Genomic DNA, 8,057 nt, shown 5'->3' on the forward strand with positions numbered 1-8,057 from the left:
CCAACCCGAAGCAGATCTATGCCACACTTGGTTCAAAGAGAATGGGAAACGAGAGGGATGCGTTGCTCAACCTCTCTGCCCATAAGGCATAGTCCCATTCCGGTCCCCTAAAACGGCATGAATCGGGTTCTAACCTATCAATACCTAAAGGTCGAATGACGATAAAAACTTGTGAGAAGCCTCCCAGTTCTCTAGGACCACCCTGCCACAGGACGGACCCGTCGGGGGTTCCGCCCACCCGCTTCCCTTAATAGCTTTAGTTTTCTAATTAGGTCCTAACACATTTATATGTGACACTTAAAATCAGCTTCATTAATTAACCCTTTTAGAAACAAGGTTCGTTCGCGCAAATTATAGCACAGACACGAAAACAGAGCAAAGCAATCTATTGACAAACAAGATCAAACAAGTTCCTTAACTTATCTTCAAGTTAATCTTTGTCTCCCGCCCATACAGGAGAAATTATGTTTCTCTTCTGTCCAACAGAAGTATCCCTTCTGCCCTGCAGAAGTAACTGGTCCAATTCACATGGCACCAAAACTCAATCCTTTATCTAGAATAGGATCTCCCAACATGCCCAGATGTTGGGGGCCATGGAGGTCTTCAACTCCATTCTAGACCTAGCAAGGGGTGTCCAGAGCTCCAACTGACCCGCAAGTTGTCTAGGAGCGAAACATCATTCCCGTGGTTGGCCTTTTCACCACTCGACCTTCGGCCCATGAATCGAGCAGTGCCCTCTCGGGTTACTACGCGGTGCGACCATGGAGGTGATCCACCCGTACAATATATCATTCCTTAATTAAATCCTTTAAGAGTCAAGCACAAACAAGGCAATCAGCCTAATATCATTTTCCAAGAAAACATTCCTTTAATCCCATGGCGACTTGCCATCACAGACCCTTGCCATGCATTTACCATAAATCACAAGCACTTGGAATAATCATCCAAACAATAACTAACAACCAATTGAATGTAAAAACATTTAGGATGTTGTTCGATCAATCAACAAAACCAATTGCATTCTTTCCAAACAATGCAAGAATAGACGATATAACATTTCCATTGTATATTTGCTCTCTCCCTTGGGATCTAAGAGCAATACCATGCAAACATGTTCTTAACACTTCCTTCCTTCGGCTAGGGCATATGTTAAGGGTTCAAACACTATTCATGATGTAAGTTCTATAGGTCACTTACCTTGATTGATAACCCAACCCTGAATTTGGATTAGCAAAAGTCATCGTTACCCGACGGATCTCAAGATATCTTAGTTGGCAAATAGAAATTTATCCTCATATATCAAACATGTTATTAGGCATAACATATAAATACTTGATAAGATAAGTGCGAGATGATCTCAAGTAATTAGACTCCAATAGGCCTCGCATTGACCTAGAATCTAGTTTTTCTTAGTATTTGGCCTGTTAGGCTAAGTACTTTTGAAGTATCTAAACTTTAAACTAGTACTTCTCCATTCATGATTCTTAATGTCATATTCTTTTAGCAATTATGCTATCTATAACCCTTGACTATACTTTAATCTAGCATTTCTATGCCCAATCTTTTTTATGTCGTTCTTTTGACGACTATGCCATTCATAACGCTTGACTAATTCTTCCTTGTAATTGCTCTACTAGCAAATAAGTCATATGTAACTAGGTGCAATTATCTTCCCTTGATATATGCACTTCACAAACTCCATCTTCCGAGTAAGCGAGATGAAATTTATCTTTTCCCATGACCTATACTCGTGCAATAGTATGGGGCCTAACGAATCTCATACGAGAATCCAAGCAAGCATCTATCAATTTGAAAATACATTACTTACGACCGGAACCGCAGTTGGATTGATAGTGATGCCTTTGCCCGAAGCCTTGTTGTTGGTTGCGGGATTGTCATCCGCACGCGACATTCCTTGCTTGGAGGCCATCATCCGCAGGTAGACTCAAGAGATTAAGAAGGTGGAGTAGATTCAAGATGGGAGAGCGTAAGAGAAGATGGTTAAGTCAAGGATCGAGATAGAGGGAATTTAGCCAATTCTCTTCCTTGCAGCCTCTCGGGGTGACTCTTCTCTCTCTCTCTCTCTCTAGCTCTCTTTCAAGCTCTTCCTCACAATCTCTTGGAGGAGTATCCTCCTCTCTACCTCTCTCTCGCAGCCTCTCGGGGTCTCCTTATGCTTCCCTATGCCTCTTCCATGCCTCATATTTATAGTGAATTAGAGAAGAGGGCTTGTGGTTGAGGAGTGGAGCTCTTTGTGGAGGGGGATCTTGGAAAGATCAGTGATCTGATTCTCAGATCATAAATCTGATGGTTTCATTGGCTCCGAAAGGGGGGTAAAACCCCAAAGACGCTTGGTTAGAAAGCTCTTAGTTCACTCCTTCTTCTTTTCTCTGTTCGAAGTGTTGTCTACTGCCTGTAAACTGCGATCGCGGCGCGCGCGATTTCGCCAGTCACTTTTCTTTATTTTTCTTTTTATAAAATCTTCAAATTAACTAAAATATCACTTGTCTTTTCTTTTAAATGACATCCAGTTCCATATCGTTTTTTTAGGATAATATCTAAAATATCTAAAATATACTAGCTTTGCCCAAAATCTAATGTTTTTGGACCTTCCAAACTATACACATGAACTTAGTGATTAATATAACTCATAAGTCTCGTTCACCTTGTAATTTACGTAAAGGGTAGCTAGGGTCTTTGCCAATTCGAGAAAAATATTGAATTTACGACTCTTGATTTTTCTAAATAAAATATTTTAAATTAAATAAAAATTATCAATAATTAATGTTAGTTAGTTTTTACCTTAGTTAGTCTTTAGTTAGTAATCTTACTAACTTATTAATTGACTAACTAACTTACGAACCAACCAACTAACTTTTATTATGCGGAGATATTACATCCTCCTCCCCTTAGAGAAATCGAGATGTCCTCATCTCGAGAGAAACAGGGGGTATCATCTTGGAAGATGTGGGTTATGGAACACCACGCTTCTGCTGCGCTACTCTGATCTCTCACACACATACGGTCTTTTGAAAAAAACAACCTATGGTATTTGATATATTTGAGTCTTAGTTACAATAGAGAATTTATTGTAGTTACATCTCATGGATATCTTCTAGGTTTTTCCTAAGCACTTGGTATATTCTAGATCATTGGAGCTTGTACGGCTTATTTCTTGTAAGCTTAAGTTCTCTTCGAGTTCTGTTGGGACAATTGATATAGTTATGTCCAATGTTGTGGCACTCGGAGCATCGATGTTTAGGGTGCTTTGGACATTCCCTTTTGAAATGACCTAACTCCCTGCAATAGAAGCAGCGCGGAGCTTTATCACTTGTGGTCACAAGATTTTTGGTTGTCCTTAATAAGATTTTCTTCTTTAGACCAAAGCGTCCTAGGATTCTTTTAGCAGATTGGAGTGGTCCTTTATCTTGGAAACTACATTTCCATATTGTCCTGCCCTTCGTTCGGGACTAAGCTCCATGGACAATTGGCTTTGCTTGTAATACTAAAGAATACTTCCAAGCTTCGACATTCTGGTAAGACCCAATCTATATTAGTTGAGAAGAAATGACTTAAGAGAAATTCATTGCACATTATGACTATCATTCCTTGCCAGAGTATCTCTAATCATTTGCAAGTTCTAGGCTCAAAATAGACGCAACTCATATTACTCAAGTTAACTGTAGTTACAAGAGTAAAGTTTATTCCAATACAAGTTGTATTTCATGTGGACAAAATTTCTAGGATTTCTAATAATCCTAAAGTGGTGTAGGTTCTAAGTATTCATCTTCATCTGATTCCTCTATATATCCGAAGACTGCACTTGTGTAGCTTCATTTTCTTGGAGACTCTGTATCTTTTGGACTTAAGTTAGGACAGTCTACTTGGACATGTCCTAGCTCATTGCAATGGAAACATTGATGGTAGGGACATCTCCTACGGATGTGCCCTATCTCTCCACATGTATGGCATCTCTTACCCAGATCTCGGGAGTCATCTTTACTAAAATTTTCCGATTTAAATTCTTGGACGATTGGATTCGCTCGGAGTAATGTGTCTTGCAAGTCTGTTGGACGCATTGCTTCAAGACGGTGGTTCAGAGGAGTGTTTAGGCCATGGCAAAACTTGGATACTTGCTGCGCAATATCCATAGGTGGTGCGTATTTTAGTAGGGTTACAAACTTTGAGTAGTAAGCTTCCAAAGTTAATTCTAGTTGCTTTAGCCTGAAGAATTCATTCATCTTCAAAGTCTGGTAGGTTGGCGGAAGGTATCGTCTGCGTACAGCATCTTTCAGCTGAACCCAAGTAACAGCAATACCTAAAAGTCGAATGACAATAAAAACTTGTGAGAAGCCTCCCAGTTCTCTGGGACCACCCTGCCACAGGACGGACCCGTCGGGGGTTCCGCCCACCCGCTTCCCTTAATAGATTTAGTTTTCTAATTAGGTCCTACCACATTTATGTGTGACACTTAAAATCAGCTTCATTAATTAACCCTTTTAGAAACAAGGTTCGTTCGCGCAAATTATAGCACAGACACGAAAATAGAGCAAAGAAATCTATTGACAAACAAGATCAAACAAGTTCCTTAACTTATCTTCAAGTTAATCTTTGTCTCCCGCCCATACAGGAGAAATTATGTTTCGCTTCTGTCCAATAGAAGTATCCCTTCTGCCCTGCAGAAGTAACTGGTCCAATTCACATGGCACCAAAACTCAATCCTTTATCTAGAATAGGATCTCCCAACATGCCCAGATGTTGGGGGCCACGGAGGTCTTCAACTCCATTCTAGACCTAGCAAGGGGTGTCCAGAGCTCCAACTGACCCGCAAGCTGTCTAGGAGCGAAACATCATTCCCGTGGTTGGCCTTTTCACCACTCGACCTTCGGCCCATGAATCGAGCAGTGCCCTCTCGGGTTACTACGCGGTGCGACCATGGAGGTGATCCACCCGTACAATATATCATTCCTTAATTAAATCCTTTAAGAGTCAAGCACAAACAAGGCAATCAGCCTAATATCATTTTCCAAGAAAACATTCCTTTAATCCCATGGCGACTTGCCATCACAGACCCTTGCCATGCATTTACCATAAATCACAAGCACTCGGAATAATCATCCGAACAATAACTAACAACCAATTGAATGTAAAAACATTTAGGATGTTGTTCGATCAATCAACAAAACCAATTGCATTCTTTCCAAACAATGCAAGAATAGACGATATAACATTTCCATTGTATATTTGCTCTCTCCCTTGGGATCTAAGAGCAATGCCATGCAAACATGTTCTTAACACTTCCTTCCTTCGGCTAGGGCATATGTTAAGGGTTCAAACACTATTCATGATGTAAGTTCTATAGGTCACTTACCTTGATTGATAACCCAACCCTGAATTTGGATTAGCAAAAGTCATCGTTACCCGACGGATCTCAAGATATCTTAGTTGGCAAATAGAAATTTATCCTCATATATCAAACATGTTATTAGGCATAACATATAAATACTTGATAAGATAAGTGCGAGATGATCTCAAGTAATTAGACTCCAATAGGCCTCGCATTGACCTAGAATCTAGTTTTTCTTAGTATTTGGCCTGTTAGGCTAAGTACTTTTGAAGTATCTAAACTTTAAACTAGTACTTCTCCATTCATGATTCTTAATGTCATATTCTTTTAGCAATTATGCTATCTATAACCCTTGACTATACTTTAATCTAGCATTTCTATGCCCAATCTTTTTTATGTCGTTCTTTTGACGACTATGCCATTCATAACGCTTGACTAATTCTTCCTTGTAATTGCTCTACTAGCAAATAAGTCATATGTAACTAGGTGCAATTATCTTCCCTTGATATATGCACTTCACAAACTCCATCTTCCGAGTAAGCAAGATGAAATTTATCTTTTCCCATGACCTATACTCGTGCAATAGTATGGGGCCTAACGAATCTCATACGAGAATCCAAGCAAGCATCTATCAATTTGAAAATACATTACTTACGACCGGAACCGCAGTTGGATTGATAGTGATGCCTTTGCCCGAAGCCTTGTTGTTGGTTGCGGGATTGTCATCCGCACGCGACATTCCTTGCTTGGAGGCCATCGTCCTCAGGTAGACTCAAGAGATTAAGAAGGTGGAGTAGATTCAAGATGGGAGAGCGTAAGAGAAGATGGTTAAGTCAAGGATCGAGATAGAGGGAATTTAGCCAATTCTCTTCCTTGCAGCCTCTCGGGGTGACTCTTCTCTCTCTCTCTCTCTCAAGCTCTCTTTCAAGCTCTTCCTCACAATCTCTTGGAGGAGTATCCTCCTCTCTACCTCTCTCTCGCAGCCTCTCGGGGTCTCCTTATGCTTCCCTATGCCTCTTCCATGCCTCATATTTATAGTGAATTAGAGAAGAGGGCTTGTGGTTGAGGAGTGGAGCTCTTTGTGGAGGGGGATCTTGGAAAGATCAGTGATCTGATTCTCAGATCATAAATCTGATGGTTTCATTGGCTCCGAAAGGGGGGTAAAACCCCAAAGACGCTTGGTTAGAAAGCTCTTAGTTCACTCCTTCTTCTTTTCTCTGTTCGAAGTGCTGTCTACTGCCTGTAAACTGCGATCGCGGCGCGCGCGATTTCGCCAGTCACTTTTCTTTATTTTTCTTTTTATAAAATCTTCAAATTAACTAAAATATCACTTGTCTTTTCTTTTAAATGACATCCAGTTCCATATCGTTTTTTTAGGATAATATCTAAAATATCTAAAATATACTAGCTTTGCCCAAAATCTAATGTTTTTGGACCTTCCAAACTATACACATGAACTTAGTGATTAATATAACTCATAAGTCTCGTTCACCTTGTAATTTACGTGAAGGGTAGCTACGGTCTTTGCCAATTCGAGAAAAATATCGAATTTACGACTCTTGATTTTTCTAAATAAAATATTTTAAATTAAATAAAAATTATCAATAATTAATGTTAGTTAGTTTTTACCTTAGTTAGTCTTTAGTTAGTAATCTTACTAACTTATTAATTGACTAACTAACTTACGAACTAACCAACTAACTTTTATTATGCGGAGATATTACATAACCCAAGATCCACAATAGCAACAACCCTTGTCTAATTGTCATATTGCTCCTTCTTGGGTTACCCAAGCCTAATAATAGTACTATGGTACATGAATTTGTGTGCATCCACAAAAAAAAAATAGCAAACAATTGTTGCTACTCAAAAGACCAAGGACACTTCCCAATAAAGAAAGATAATGTAGCCAAGCTTAAACAAAACAAAGCATGGATAAATATTCATAGGTAGAGGACCAAATTCACTATCAAATGAGGACCTCCAAACTATAGGACCCATTTGGATTAAAGCCATATCACATTTGATGTTAAATCTATAAGATAGCAAAAGAACTAACAAAGGATACAAAACTCATTTTGATAGAATGTTTTGCCTAGCTTGACATTCAAAATTCTAGTAAGATCCTACCAAATGGTCAACATGGGTATTGTCAATGATGATTTTGTCAAAATCATGCCCTACTAGCATATGATGTGGGAAGACCATGAACATATTTTTTTGAAAAGCATGTTGATATGTACCCAATTCTAAATCTAGGAAGGATAGTTTGCTAGTCATCTAGGGATCCTATCCTAGCCATCACCATTCATTCTACTCATGAGAATGCAGATTTAGGTGACTAGGTGTTCCCTAGGTCTACCTTGCATGTGAAACATCCGACCTTATCCCATGAGGATTGACCTATAGATTCCTTGATATGTCTACGGCCTCTAGTGGCATTGAGTTAAGACAATCACTATTGCACAAGCTATCAAAGACTCAAGGGGGACAAGCACCACACTTAGTTCAATGAGAGTGAGAAATGAGGGGGAGTTGGGCATGGACCCTCTATTCATTAGGAATAGTTGCACACCATTCCCCTAAAAAGGTGCTAAACCAACTCTGGGACTTCACCTTAGGATGGTTTGGATTCTTGGCCCTTTTCTAAATTTTTGGGAGAGGCCACTCAACTAATCGGATCCAACCAGCCATAAGAAGCTTTCATCAA

The sequence above is a fragment of the Lygodium microphyllum genome, chromosome 6 (genome assembly GCF_053477565.2).
Source record: "Lygodium microphyllum isolate KBCC chromosome 6, Lygodium_microphyllum_v1.1.10, whole genome shotgun sequence".
NCBI lineage: Eukaryota > Viridiplantae > Streptophyta > Polypodiopsida > Schizaeales > Lygodiaceae > Lygodium > Lygodium microphyllum.